The sequence below is a fragment of the Nannospalax galili genome, unplaced genomic scaffold (genome assembly GCF_000622305.1).
Source record: "Nannospalax galili isolate Female #2095 unplaced genomic scaffold, S.galili_v1.0 scaffold768, whole genome shotgun sequence".
Lineage (NCBI taxonomy): Eukaryota > Metazoa > Chordata > Mammalia > Rodentia > Spalacidae > Nannospalax > Nannospalax galili.
The window spans coordinates 2148461-2163724 of NW_008360317.1; the positions used below are offsets into that span (position 1 = coordinate 2148461).

Here is a 15264-nt window from a genome sequence, read left to right on the forward strand (position 1 = left end):
TCTTCTAAAAAATTAAAAAATATATTAAAATAAAAAAAGAAAGAAGAAATAATGAAATTTGCTGGTAAATGGATGGAATTAGAAAGTCTTATACTAAGTGAAGTAACACAGACTCAGGAAAACAAATGTCATATGCTCCCCCCTCATTTGTGGATCTGAGCACCAAATCCTTATATGTGGGTATATATCCTGATATAACTACAGGAGCCAGGAAAATGAATATATTAAAATAAAAAAAGAAAGAAGAAATAATGAAATTTGCTGGTAAATGGATGGAATTAGAAAGTCTTATACTAAGTGAAGTAACACAGACTCAGGAAAACAAATGTCATATGCTCCCCCCTCATTTGTGGATCTGAGCACCAAATCCTTATATGTGGGTATATATCCTGATATAACTACAGGAGCCAGGAAAATGGAAAGAAATCAAGGAGGTAAGGGAAAGAAGGAACCTAAGATACAGGAACAGTAGGAGATATGTGTTACTAAAGGAGAAATGGATAAATTGGGGTATTTAAATGGGGAGGGGAGAGGAAGGGTTATACAAGGAACTATGGGGGTAAAGGGTAAAATGGAGTTCAAGAGAAGGGGGACCATGGGAGACAAGTATTTCCAAGATAAAAATGGGGGAAATCAAGGTATTTTAACTTGAGAGGGCATGGAGGGACAGTTACAGGAAGAGAGAGAGAGAGAGAGAGAGAGAGAGAGAGAGAGAGAGAATAAATAATCCCTAGCTAGTGTAAAAAACCAGAGGGAAATGTATTCATTCAAAAACTTTCTGAAAAATTACACATATCTCTGCATTTGTCCATGTATATAGCTGAAGTCTGTATAATATGAAAAAGTTCCAGACAGGAGAAATCTCCCTTCAATTTGTTGGCTGGGGTAGTCCAAGAGACTCTCAAAATTATACAGGCTATTGCCATAGCCCTTGATTGCCTCTCAGAACTTGAAGGTAAGATCCTATTGCTGAAGACAGGACATGCTTCAGACACAGGATTTGGAACAATGGAGCTGGAACTGACCTGAAAGCCACTTCCCTAAAGACTAGTTCTCATAGTTTTGGAGGACACTATTCAAACTTCTAAGGGAGAAAATCAATCAATGGTCCAACCCCAGCTTTAAAGACTAATAACCACAACGACTGGCACAGCAAACAATATTGGTGCAGTAGGGGCAGTTTTATTTTGGGGGTAATCAACAGCTACCTAATTGGACTTAAACCCAGTCAATGGGAGGGAACTCATGTGTGGTACCATAGACATAGACAAATACACATGGCTGGGAAGGTCATAGAGCTTATAGAAAACCCTAAGGCTGTCACATCCCTAGACAAATGCAATTTCTTATTATATGCTAAATAAGGATCCTTATATTTATAGACAGTATGCTAGTCACCACTCATCAAAGAAGCTTCTTTTGCAACAGATGGAGACTATTACAGAGTTCCATAACTGGTCACACACAGAGAATATGTGTCTGTGAGATGTCCAACCCTAAGTGACACATATATAATGGAACCTCTACACCTAAGGCTCAAGGAACATAGTAGAACAAGGAGTAGAGAGAATACTAATGCATCTCTAAACTCTCATTAACGAAGTTCCCTTGTGTAACTCAGGGCAATGAACACAAAAGGCCACAAATGGCCAAAGCATAGAGAATAAGAGTCTATAGACTGTGGGTCCCTGGAAAGGACTCCTATATTAAATTTTACCCACACAGGGCTTAGGGACCATTGCAGAAAAGGAGCAGGAAGATTGTAAGAGTTGGGGGAGAAAGTGTATGGCCATATGGAAAGAGAATCTTACAGGCTCCTGGGACATTGCTTATATGAACAGTGTCAGCATGCACAAGACCCATGCAAACAAAACCCCAGCATAGAATTTGGAAAAGGGGCAGCAGGCCCCAACCTTAGCCAAAGAACTATTGGCAGCTGATTACTGCTGGGTGAGGGAGAGTTGATTTTCTTTAAGGGAGTGAATCTAGATAGGCTGACTAGACTCCAGGGGATGAACTTGTATTGGGGGACATCTGGGCACACTAACTTGACTCAATAAGCCTTAACATAAATGACAGATTCCATGAAAGCCATTGGGGGGGGGGACTATGGGAGGTTGTGGATGAGGGAGTGTATATAAAGGTGATTAAGATGTTTGGTATGGAATAGTCAAAAATTCAATAAAAAATACCAAAAAGTTATATATGACAAGCCTTTAACTGACATTATACTAAGAGAAGAAAGATTCAGAGCATTTCCACTAAAATCAGGAACAAGACAAGAGTGTCCATTTTCTCCAATTTTATTCAATATAGAACTGGAAGTCTTCGCTAGAGTAATAAGAGAAAGAAATAAAAAGGGCAAAAATTAGAAAAGAAGTCTTTTTTTTATTTGTAGATGACATGATTGTATACAGAAGACATGCTAAAGACCCCACCAGATAAACACTTGTAGCAAAGTGGCATGATACAAAACCAACAGACAAAAATAATTAGCCCTCCAGTATACCAATGACAAACATGATGTGAAAGAAATCAGGGCAATAATTTCATTCACAGTAACCTCAAAATAGATACCTTGGGGGAAAAATCTAACCAAGGTTGTGAAAGCTTTCAAACACTGAAGGAAAAAAATAGAGGAAACCCACTAGAAGATAAAAAGACCTCCCTTCCTCACAGATTGAAAGAAGCAATGCAGTGAAAATGGTCATCCTACCAAAAGCAATCTGCAGATTTAAAGCAATCTTAGTGAAAATTTCAGTGTCATTATTCACAAAACTAGGAAAAAACTATCTTAAAATTCATGTGGAAACACAAAAAACACCAGATATACAAAACAGTCCTGAGTAAAAAGAATACTGCTGGAGGTATCACCATGCCTGACTTCAACTTATACTACAGAGTCATAGTAATAAAAGCAGCATGGTACTGGCACAAATGCAGACAAGTAGATCATTGTAATAGAATAGAGGACCCAGATACAAGGCCATGCAACTAGAGCCACATGATTTTTGACAAGATGTCAAAAATACACATTAAAGAAGAGAGAATGTTCAACAAATGGTGCTGGGTAAACTAGAGATCTAACTGTAGGAGAATGAAACTAGGTCCTTATCTCTTATACTACACACAGACACAGACACAGACACAGACACACACACACACACACACACACACACACACACATGCACACACACACACACACAACTCCAAATGAATCAAATACTTCAACATAAGACCTGGAACTCTGAAACTGCTCAAGGAAAAAGTAGGACAAACACATCAAGATATAAGGATATATATGGAGTGTCTGAATAGGATTCCAATAGTTCAGGAAATAAGACCAATAATTAAAGGCTCTCATGAAATTTAAAAGCTTCTGTACAGCAAAAGAATCTATCAAACAAGTGTGAGGAAATATTCTACAGACTGGGAGAAAATCTTTGCTAGCTATATATCTGACAAGGGATTTTAATGTCTAGAATACACAGAGAATTCAAGAAACTAAACATTAGGGAAAAAGCACAATGAAAATATGGGTTATAGGGCTAGAGAGATGGCTCAGCAGTTAATAGTATGCACTGCTCTTCCAGAAGATCTGAGTTCAGTTCCAATCAACTATACTGGGCAGTTCACAACCACCTATAACACCAGCTCCTATGGGGAATCCAACACCTCTGATTTCCACAGACACCTGAACTCACATGCACATATCCACACACAGACATACACATATACACATAATTAAAAATTAAAATATTTTAAAACTAGCATGGAGCTGAACAGAGAGTACTCAAAAGAAAAAATACAAATGGATAATAAATGTTCAAAAAGTATTCAATATCATTACACATCAGGGAAACTTACAGGAAAAAAGACAGAACTTGAAAATATTATACCAAATGAGGTAACCCAGGCACCAAAATACAAATGCCTCATGTTCTCTCATATGTGGATCCTAGCTTCAAGTGTTTAGATTTCTGTGTTTAATTTGGAATATCTGTAAAGATCAGGACCTAGAAAGAGCCCATGAGAGGCAGAGGGGAAGAGGTCCTTAAGGTCAGGAAGAGAGAGTAGAATACATGTGATATGAAAGTAAATGGGAGGGAGGAATACCAAGGGCTAAAGCTTTAAGCAGAGATGAGATGGTGTGAGGGGAAGAAGGGCATAAGCACTGGGTTTACCAAAACTAATGATGCATGAACAACATTGTTGGAAACTCACATCTTTGTAAGTTAATTTTAAAAATATAATTTTTTTAAAAAAAGAAGGAATTTGAACATAGATTCTCTCTTTGTATGGGTGGACAGTATTTTCCCCCAGAAAGCATGGGTTACTAAATGAAAATTTCAGTGCCAGGCATGGGATACCTCCCTATAAGTTATTGGTCAGGGAGGTCCAAGAGGCCCCCAAACAATACAGGCTAGTGATATTGCTCTTGGTTGTTCTCTATAGCTAGCTGGCAAGACCCAATTACTGAAAACACAATACATTTTGGTTGTAGGACAGAAAAAATCAAGCTGGAGCTGTCTTGGAAACTTCCTCCTCCAGGTTAGCTTTCATAGTGTCAGAAGGGAAGATGCTATGCAGGCTGTTGTGGGTGAAACATCATTAGCAGTATTACCCAGCTGTAGACCCTGCATGCTACTGACATGCCAGGTAAAATGGTGAAATAGTGGCATGACTGCTCTGGTGGTAACCAACCACTCTTTGGTTGGATTTGAGGCCTGCTTCACAGGAGGGAATTTAAATCTGATACTCTAAACCTGGCCATATGGTAAAGGAAGTCAAAAGCCCTAGTGGGGAACCTACTACCGTTCTGCTAAACAGACACGTTGTCAAACTATCTTCTAAACACTACTCTCTCTCTCTCTCTTTCTCTCTCTCTATATATATTAGTGCTGCTGTCAGTCTTAGTCAGACAAGCTTCTGAAAAAAGTGCTGGTAATAAGTGATTGTACAGCACTCAGACCTAAATAGGAACCAGAGAACATTGTAGAAAGAGCTGGAGGATGGGGAGGAGAGCTATGAAATGCTGTTACATGACATGGCCATTGCACTCATGAACACACAGCAGCTGTGGTTACCTGCATAAGACCTACACAGATTCAAGCCAGTTAACGTTCCACCATGGAGGGGAGAAGCGGGTTCATGTGGCTTCATCCCAGCTGAAAAGCTACTGGTAGTTGATAGCTGCTGAGGGCGGGGAGTATCTTTCTTTTGGGGTGTGTATGATAGTAGGCTGCCCATGATTTGGTGGATGGCCCCACACCCATGCACATGCAGGCAGCACTACCTGGACTCAGTGAATTATTTTAAAAAATGATATGAAGGTAGGAGCAGCAAGTATTGGGGTATACAGCAGAATGAGAAGGGAGTTGGGGTTGAATATGATGAAGATACATTGTGTAATGTATAAAATTGTCAATGAATAAATACAAATTTAAAAAAAAACCTGCCTAAAAGTTTCCAAAAAGCAAAGACAAATCATGTAATGTGAGAAATGTGATGACAAAAAATAATTAAGTTCAAAATAAAGACAACAAATGTACTAATCCATAACAAAAAGGAAATAACTTCCTCTCCACCATGAACAGAAGGTTGGGACAGACACTGCACAAGAGAATTTCTTCAGCACTCCAGAAGCACATAGAGAAATTGTCCACATTATCAGAGAAATGCAAATTTAAAATACAGTGAGTGATGATACCCACTAAGATGCTCACAGTTTAAAAGACTGACAACAAATTCAAACATGAAGCAGCTAGAGCTCTCAAGACACTGTAGCATGCTTTGGTAAAGGACTAGGCAAATTCTTATAAAGTTCAACATAAGACTTCTCTATGATCTAGCAATCCGAAACCTTAGTATTTCTTGAGAAATGACAAAATAGATCCACAAAAGACTTCTGTAATATCAAGATGAAAACACAAAAAGATTTTTCTTCAAGGATGGTTATAATAGCTTTATTTGTGATTGGGCAAAACAAAACAAAAAACTAACAACAACAGTAAAACACCAGCAGAAGTTCAAGATCTGTCTGGGCTTACAGAGTGAAATCTGTCTCTCAAAAATTTTAAAAACTGGGGGAGTGAGAGAGGGACAGAGGGAGGGAGGGAAGGAAGGAAGGAGAGAGAGAGTGTGAGAGAGAAATGAACCACTGTTTTGTGCAGTAATAGAGATTAATCTAAAAGATGTTAGAGCAAAGAATCTGGACACAGAGTGCATTCACATAGTTGTATGACTCTGTTTGTAAGTTGCCAAATCAGTGTTTAATAACAGGAATCAGAAGAGCAGTTGCTATGGAGGGTGAGGATTTGTGCTGGATAGCTTCAAGTCTCTACTTGACACACCTGGGAAGAGGGAACCTCAGTTGAGGAATTTCCTCTATCTTATTGGCCTGTGACCATGCTTGTGAGGCATTTTCTTAATTACTAATTGATATGGGAGGTCACAGCCTACTGTGGGTGGTGCAGGTAGTCTTGGGTTGTATAAGGAAGCAGGTTGAGCACAGGCCAGAGGAGCAAGCCAGTAAGCAGCATTCCTCCATGGTCCATGCTTCAGTTCCTGCCTCCAAGTTCCTACCCTGAGATTCCTCCCTGTCTTCCTTCAATGATGGACTGAGAACAGGATGTGTAAGCTAAATAAATCCTTTCCTTCCCAAGTTGGTTTTGGTCAGGGTGGGGTTTTTTGATTGTTTGTTTCTTTGTTTTTCATTCTTTGTTATTATTTTATGTGTGTGAGTGTATTGCCTGCATGTAAGTGCACCCAGGTCATGCAGTGCTCATGGAAGTCAGAAGAGGGCATTGGATCCCCTGGAACTGAAGTTATGGACAGTTGTTAGCCACCATGTGGGTGCTGGGAATTGAATCCGGGTACTCTGGAAAAGCAGCCAGTGCCCTTAATCACTGAGCTGTCTCTCCAGCCCTGGTTAAAGTGTTTTATCACTGCAATAGAAAGCAAAGCTAAAACAGGATTGTGAGAGATGGTACAGGAAATTTTCTGGGATGATGGATATATTCTATTTCTTTATTAGTGAATTTAGTAACACAGATGCATGGAGCTGCCAACATTCATCAAATTGTACATTAAAATGTATTAAAGTTCCCTAGACAAACAGATAGCAAGTATATTCTTAATCATTAGGAAAGCTATTCTGAGTCATAAATTATCTAGGATTGATGTGACAATAAACACCGCTTTTCTCTGAAACAAATTCAACTCTGTAACTACAGTGGTAATCTGTTTGTTACCTTAAAAAAATCTACTGTTTTGCTTTTAATTGAAGGGATCAACATTCATTCATTTGCTTATTCATTTGTTCAATAAATATTATACTATGTAGCTTTCCGAGAGATGCAATATGAAGCATCTTGTTCTCATGAAGCTTCTCTAGGAAGGAAGAGAGTGCTGAAAAGAAAAAAGAAAAAAGCTGGAAGAGGACAGGATTGGGATAGAGGGATGCAGGTAGGTAGGAAGGGCTCCTGGCATGGTTTCAGAAGAGACCTCATCAATAAAGAAAGAGTGGGAGATGCTAAATACAGATAGGGTCTGGGAATGACAGACAGAACTGACCATGTGTATAAGGGGATGGACCCCCACTGTTCTAATCCTCACACTTCTGAGCTTTGTTACCATGGACACATTTATGTATCTTCTTTGTGCCTCTATTTCTCTTATCAGTTAAAATAAGGATAGCAAATGGCATCTTATTTCCATATTCTATGCGGATTAAATAAGGCTGAACATCAATAGTCCAAAAACCCTAACTCTGAAATGCTCCAAAATTCAAAACTTTTGGAGACCCAGCACAATACCACAGATGAAAAATCACATCAGACCTCATATAATGGGTCAAACTCAAAATGCAGGTGCACTGTAGAGACTGTATAAAACTAGCCCCAGTCTATTTATATATGGTATAAATGACTCATAAATGAATTTTGTGATGATTTGGGTCCCATCCCAAGATATCTCATTATGTATATGAAAATATCGCAAAGTCCGAAATCTGAAACACTTCTTGTCTCAATCATGTTGGGTAAAGGTTGCTCAATCTGTGTATGGGAAGTTGCCATTGTGACTGTCATGTATTAAGTACAGTGTGTTTATCATTCAATTGTGGTAGCAATGTCATTTGTTTAAGATGTTTGAAAGAGGACTAAAAGAGATGGGGAGTGAGACCCTGGAAGGCAACAGGAAACCCAAGAGATCGGTTAAGCAACTGCTCTAATGATAACGGAGCCAGGCAGTTTGGACCAATGGTATAGGTGAAAGATGGTGATAAAGGAGATAGTGAGAAGTGGCCATCTTAGGTTATCAATGAAGGTGGATCCAATGGACTTTTCTGATGAACTAAATGCTATATATGGAATGTAAGAAGGGAAAGGATTCACAGATGACAAAAAATGGCAAAAATTAGGGAAATCAACTTCTCTTTAGGCCATAGAGTTTCTGTCTCAAGGAAGATGCCTGGTAGGAAGCTGGGCTTTTCAAGCTAAAGCTGGAAAAGACATGGATGGTATTAATAATCATTCAAGCATTTCAGGGATAATATGCAATGGGTCAATTTTTGTTACCATTCCTTAGGTTTTTAAAAATTGAAATGGAATAATTCTTAAAAGATTAATTTAATCCTATAAAGATTAATTTAAAATCTTAATTAAATTAACCGAGATCAATGGTGAAAGACCCGAAATCTAGAATAAACAGAAAATGACTCAAATACTCATACATGTCCACTTCACACCCTAGAGCAGCTATTTCAGAGCTTAAAAGTGGACTTCCTTGAAAAGTCAAAAGACTGAAAAAATTTCAGAAAACATAGGGCATCATTTGCCTCACCTTTTAAGAACAGTGTCACAGTGACATGTGTGAGAACTTTCTTAAGGTCGCCGCTGTGCTGAGCTGTTACACAAACATGCTGACTGGCCTAATGCCCATATTTGTAGACTAAATTATTCCTCTTATTCGTATCATCACAGTTCTGTGGATTATAAACTCCAGGTCTTTAAGACAGAATTTTAAACAGCTTCCCACAAAATGATCATTTAATAGAACACATAAATGATTTCCCTAAAATAGCCTTCTATAGCTTCATCCATAAAAACAGCCATTTCTGCAGAGTTCCTAAAAGTTGCACAGATTCTAACCTGGGCTTGGGGATAGCTCACATCTGCTAGTCTCCGATTCTCTGCTGGACAAACAGATGAGAACTATAGCATCTAGGACAGCTTACCTTTACTCAGGCAAGTGTGGGGGGACATGCATGTGTATATGTGTGGTGTATACATGACCCTTGTGTCATTCCTCGGGAGCCTTCCACTTTGTTTTCTGAGACAGGGTCTCTTATTGGCTGGGACCCACCAATTAGGCTATGCTGGCTGGCCAGTGAACCCCAGGGACCAGCCTGTGTCTGCCTCATCAGTACTGGTGTTACAAGAGCATGCTACCATGCCCATCTTTTTCATGGGTTCTAAGGATAAAACTCAGGCAAGCACCTTACTGACTAAGCCATCTCCCTAGACCTCTGCTTAGGATTCCTTATCAAAACGGGGGGGGGGGATTTCTAGTTCTGGGCATCAAGTCTGACAGCCTGCCCCCAAGCTAACAGGAAGAACTAGAGTTTCATGCACACAACTAGCTCATCATTTCCCAAACTAACTCTTCCGCTATAGTTAGGTTAATTTCTTGTTACCCATCACCACAGCTGTGCCCACCTTGGATGATCCTGCCAAACATGAAGTAACAGTCTACTTCTCCCATCTTAGCTGTCTCTCTCTGTCTCTCTCTTTCTCTGCCTTCTGTTTTAGACTTGACTCTTCTAAGAAACTGTCCCTAAAGTCCCACCTGCTCTTAGTATTATTTCACCACTAATTCACTGAAAATTCTCATTCTTTCCAATTTTGGATCACTTCTCACCTGACCGTGTTTGGCTCTGCAGAGGCAGAAGAGCATTCCTTTTCCCACATGCACTGCAGGTCTGCAGTTGGAGTAGATACCATATGCCTCATTGTAGTTCTTCATAAGTTGGTGGCTCTTTCCTAACTCTCCACCACCAACGGAATTGGATGGAAAAACTTGAATATTCACAACATGGGCTTATTCCTTCAGCCAAATAATCATTGAGTAGCTATACACCAGTCATAATTCTTAGATGTTTAAATAACCTAAAAATAGGGCCAACAATAGTCACTAATTGAAATAGCCTAGGAATATGGGATTAGCTGGAATAAATGAACAAAAACCAAGTAATCATCACTTACCTTAATGAATTACACTTAGAGATAATCATGTAGAATATTAGCTAATTTATGGGATCACATACATATATAAATAAGTATACATAGGGTGAGATTTTCAAGGATTTGAACTAAGGGGATGATAGGTATTATCTCTCCTAAATGGGACTTCGGGCATTATTTATGCTCTCCTCCCTCTCTGGATTTTCTGACTCTTATGCAATGAACATACACTGCTGATTATCATGTGAGAAAAAATAAGGGGGAAAAGCACCTGAACCCGCAGGCTTGGAGAAATTTCAACTGAAAATCGTTCACTACAATGTTTTTCTATGCTGGGGCTACCTGCCTTACTTGTTTAGCTGTTTTCAACTTTTAAAGGGGTGGATGGCCTGGATTGCTGCAACTCATTCAGGCCTGTTGTTCAACAATTATTGTTACCAATCTCTTGCAACACTTTTCAGTTATTCCTAAATATCACAAACATGGGAGAACAGTTTCCTACATTTTAACCTCATAATTTCTGAAAAACTATCATTATTAGAAAGCATTAAATTATTCTTGAAACACCAAAACTGTGAATGCTAGAAAGCCTGGTAATTCCGTTTTATTTTCTACTAAATGGTCTAGTTGGTTAAATTGTTCCCCACCAAAATGTATTTGACCAAGTTGTATTTCACCAAAGCATCTGGAAGTCTCCAAAATCAATATAAGATTATAGCAGTTAAGCCAAACAATTGGGCTCTCTTTTCAAGGCTGTGCCACCTTTAGGGCAGGCATGTAGGAAGCACTGAACCCTTACGCCATCCTCTGGCATTGATACTATGATTGGAAATTATAAATTAAAGCACAGATCTAAGAATGTACCCAATATGCTTTGAAAATAATGTTACCTACATAATTATTGTAAAGGATTGATAGTTTATGGCTTTTGGGAAATAACTTTATAATAGAGAGTATGGGTCTAGAGTGTGAAAAGATTTTAATATAAAGTGATTTGGATTTGACAGAAGTCCCAAGAGATGAGCCAAAATTCTGAGGAAATGATGATAAAGTCTCATATTTCAAATCATCTGTTGCAGAATGAATTAAAATGTGAACATCTGGAAGCTGAGAGTTGAAAAGATTTTTCCAAAACGTAGATACTGCTACAGTCCCGGACAGACTTGGTGACTGTTGGGAAGGAAAGAAGAAAGAACTTCTGAGAGACAGCTGGAAGCACAGGACGGAAAAAGGAAGGTGTACTAGTGGCCATCACTCCCACACCCACCAAGCATTATGTGGGAGCTGGGTGAGGTTCCACTGAGCATTTCTTCTGACATCATCTGGATGATCCAGGATGCTGTTGCTTGGGGCAAATGAGTCGGCAGGGCTCTGCTCCACATCTCACCCTCTTGTGGACTTACTTGTTGAGGCATTCTCTCACAGCAATTGCAGAGGAGCAAAAGACTAGGTAGAAACTCACAAGTACATTCTCCATATCCATGAGCATAATGACTGCTAATACCCCATTGACTACAGCAAGTCCCATGGCAAAGCCCTGAGTCAAAGCAGCCTGAATGCAAGTCACATAACAGAAAGAAGCAGATGAAGAGATGACAAAATTGAAGACTGTAACTCCACAAGTCTGCAGCATATTGTAACCAACTTGACTGAAACGCTAAAGTTCAAAGATGACAGATGGAGAAAGTCACACTGAAACATGAGTCAGCTGAAGAGGTGGTGTTGTCAGTTTCTGGCTAGATCTACAGGTTCAAAAATTATTGATTTTTAAAGGTGTTGATTTTTAAATCGTTAGATGGCTTAGTTCCATGCCAAAGAATTTAGTCATTTATTCAACACATATATGTCAGACATATACATACTGGGAATGTAGAAATGAATAAAAATCCTAGGCTTTTATATACTGCATGCTAACAAAGATAGATAAGTGGCCAGGTCAATGAGATACTTTCACTGGAATATTTTCTCTCCTGGAATAAGAACAGGATTTCCTACATCTGCAGAGGAACTGAATCTACAGTTCCTGACACAGAAAAAGACCCAGGTCTCTGATGTGTAAGAAGCCAAACCAACCCAAGCATGTGTCTGTATGTGCACGCGTGTATGTGGGTTGTATGTGCCTGTATGTGCATATATATGTGGTGTATGTGCATGTATATGTAGAATGCCTGTGTGTGTGCTATGTGTGTTTGTTGTAGGACAAAGACAGTGTTTTATTCTAATGAATATTTGCAAGTCCCAATCCTGAAGTCTAACGTCCTTGGAGCTCTCTCTCAATTCTGTATTCTTCCCATAAAGTCCATCTTCTCCCTATGCTGGTTTCAGTTCAGGTTCATTAAATGCAAATATATATACATATACATATCCTTAATACATATTATATATGTGTTTTACCAACTAGGCATGATCAAAACCAGGATAGGTTTCTAAATGAAGCTGTAGCTTTGGAATGTTGCTACTAAGATCATTTTGTCTTGATTTTTACAAAGTGAATTACATAAAAGATCTTTTTCAGTTGTTCTTAAATTCTTCAAAGGAGAGAGAAATAACTCCATAACTCACATTAGGTAAACCTTAGACTTGTACAGAATGAATTATAGCAGTTAAATCATTCTATTTAATAATAAATCACATTGCTACAAAAAATGCTTCCAAATCACCTGCATTAGGTTGTTGTGCTGGCTTGGTTTTTGTCAATTTGACACACACTAGAATCACCTGTAAAAAGAGAACCTCAATTGAGAAATTTCCTCCTTTGGAATTGCCTGTGGCCATGTCTGTGAGGCATTTTCTTATTTGTTAATTGATGTAGGAGGATCCAGCCCATCATGGGCTGTACCAGCCCTGGAGAGATGGGCCAGGGCTGTATAGAAAGGTAGCTGCGCAAGCCAGGGGAAGCAAGCCAGTTATCAGCATTCCTCCATGGTCTGTTTCAGTTCCTGCCTCTAGGCTCCTACCTTGAGGTCCTGCCATAGTCTTCCTCAGAGATGGATTGTGGCCTGGGACCTGTAAGATGAATTTGCTCCTCAAGTTGCTTTTGATCAGGGTGTTTAATAACAGCAACAGAAACCAAACTAGAATAGTTGTTAACAAAATATCTCAGGCCAAAATTATCACTGGGGTAGATGGTGAGTCCATTAACACAATGTCAATACTGGAGATAGAGAGGAGTTTTAATTCCCAGGTTTGTGTCTGTTTTCCTCATATCAGTCAACTGAGAACTATAAGGGAAGAGGGAGGGAGACATGGGGATAGATGAGCTAAAGAGACAAGACCATAAAACAGTGACGTAAGTAATGTATTTTCAAGGTCAGCAAAAGCATCCTGTAGTTCATCAAACAGGATCTTTTCAGTCAACATCTATTACTATAATCGCCCATGTAATTCTGTAATGCCGTCATGAAAAAGCTCCTCTTTGCTTTCAACAACACTGAAACAAGTGTTTCTCTCCCATAATTGCCACCTGTGCCTTCCAGATTCCTTCCTCACCTGTTCTTCTTCTTTGAATTACTAAGAGCAGGTGGCAACCCACTCTCCCTGAGCCTTCCCAGTGATCAGACCACAGGTTCATCTGCTTTTGAAAGAACTCAGTTCCCCTCACAAGAGAAGATACTTTAATTCAAAGGAAAAATAACATGTAAACTTGTTTTTACACCAACAGATGGGGTAAGATTACAGAAAAATGTAATGTCCTTTATGGATTCGTGAATAGTTTTTACTATTACTATTAATCTGCCTGTGTTCCCATTCCATTTTCCCACTTATCTGCTTGTGGTAGTGGGTTCTAAACACAGTTATACATCAAAGTTTCTCATATCACAGGTTGTGAAGTCAACCTAATACAGCCTTGAGGTCTCTGGCAGCTTAAACAGTTGTGATCAGAAAACACGAGAGTACTTCACACAATGAAAGTAAGTACACTCCAGGATCCGCCTCTTATCTCCACATATGAAAAGCCTTTCTTACTGTAAAAAGAGGTTGGAAACCATCTCAGAGTCACTAACCTAAGTCAAGGGACATTTCATCCCACAATATTTACTGAGCACCTGCTATGTGCCTCACATAGATCTAGTACTCTGGGAAACAACATAAATGATTCAGACAACAATCTCTGCTCTTTGGGCTCTTCCATTCTAGCAGGAGGAGTGGCAAGCATCAAAGAAAACATTGTCAGCCTCATCTACATAGTGAGTTCCAAGCCAGCTAGGGCTACAAGGAGACCCTGTCTCAAAAAAAAAAGGCTTTTAAAAAAAACATGACAAATGTGAAATAAAGAATATTAGCATGTAATGGGTTGATGATGGAGGACGAGGAGGAGGCGGAGGAGGAGGAGGGGGAGGAGGAGGAGGAAGAGGAGAAAACTATAAAGACTTGGTGTGCTAAAGAGAGGAGCTAATTTTTCAGAGAAGCGTTGTTTTTCTGGTGGTGGTGCTCTGAAGTCTTAATTCCTTCCATTAATGCGCTGGGTGTAACTTTTTCATTTACATCTCTACAGGGGAGTTTCCATATTTGCTCCTGGTATCATTTCTCCTGCTCTGCTTTCTACAAAGCAACATCTACCCTCAGGGAATTTGAAATTCCCTAGCCAATGGCAAATAGCAAAGGTGGCTCCCTTCTGTACCCCGATAGAATCAGAACCAGAAAACAAGATTAGCCAGGCAGGTCTGATCTAAGACCTCAGCCCTGGACACAGGTAACCCTTCTGTCCTATTTCTAAACCTAGGAAAAATTTTCTTTACAATCTGCTTTTGTGATCAGAAATAATTTCCAAAAGATTATTCTTTGTCTTAAAAAAAAATAAATCTGCTAATCTCCTTGGCCTTTGGTCAGACAGATTCATTTACAAACATTTTTCCAGTGGTATTAATAGCACACATAAGCTTCTTGGCCTTTACAAGTTGTTGAGCAACTATTAAATACAAAGAATTTATTTCTGCCTGGGAATTTCTTAAGGACTCTCAGATTATATTTTCAGTAGCCACTATTATCCCAGAAAAGGGTTTTTTCCTTGTTTTTAAGG

General features: G+C 39.2%; 1 protein-coding gene across 1 annotated transcript in view; it reads right to left on the bottom strand.

Moving 5' to 3' along the window:
* Positions 1-15264, bottom strand: part of Kl (klotho) — a 71209-nt gene that overhangs the window by 35603 nt on the left and 20342 nt on the right. The gene's annotated exons all lie outside the window — the stretch shown is intronic.